Genomic DNA, 918 nt, shown 5'->3' on the forward strand with positions numbered 1-918 from the left:
GAGGAGGAAAATGTAGTGCTGATATTCAGCCATGTGTACACCAATGAATATGGTTAAATGTTCATCTGTATCTCCCTTCCTTGACTCTCAGTGGGATATGAAGCTGGTTGACCTAATGAGTGTTGATTATGTAACAGGTAAAATGCATTAGAAAACGTTTATATAGGTTGGCTTCAGAATCTTCTCCAGCACTACGGCCAGCTTCTGTTTCAAGCAGTTGGTGCCTGGGTTATACTAGTTGTCAGATATTTTAAATTTTGCCCCTGGGACAACTGACCACAAGAACAGAACAAGATGAGGGAGTGAGAGATGGGATGCAGATACCTCTGCAGTGAGTGGAAAGCCTCTGGTTCAAAGCCAGAATTGTAAACCCTCTTCCAAGTTCTCCTGGTTTTTGGAAACTTGCTTGAATTTTTTAGAGAGATTTTCACATCCTGACCCCAATCTAATTTCTGCACATCAAAACCAAATTCAGTGTTTCTTTAGACGTGGGATATGTGAAAGAATGAAAAAAGTGCTATTGAACAAATACTCATAAACACAAATCATCAGTCAGTGCACACTTGCCTATTCTGAACTAGGCTTTGCGAAAAAAAGAGATGATTGTCCATTAAAGAAAACTACCCAGTCAATAATCATTTTAGATTTTCCAGTATCTAAAATAAAATAACCAAAGAAGAAAAAGAAATATGATACTTTAAGAGGTTTAAGTTACTTTATTTTCATAAAATTGCTCGTCTTTTAAAGAAACCTCCCTGAGATTGGCTCTGTTTACCTTCCATTCATTACACTGTCTTTTCCTTTCATGGAGTTGTGGAATACATGGAGTTTTATGGTTAAGAATTCTGCTTCTTGAACTGAGAAACGTCAGTTTGCTTCGGGTTTTACCACTACTAAGTCCCTCTTATAATGAAAATA

This window comes from Equus przewalskii, unplaced genomic scaffold (genome assembly GCF_037783145.1).
Source record: "Equus przewalskii isolate Varuska unplaced genomic scaffold, EquPr2 ChrUn-6, whole genome shotgun sequence".
NCBI classification, from domain to species: Eukaryota; Metazoa; Chordata; class Mammalia; order Perissodactyla; family Equidae; genus Equus; species Equus przewalskii.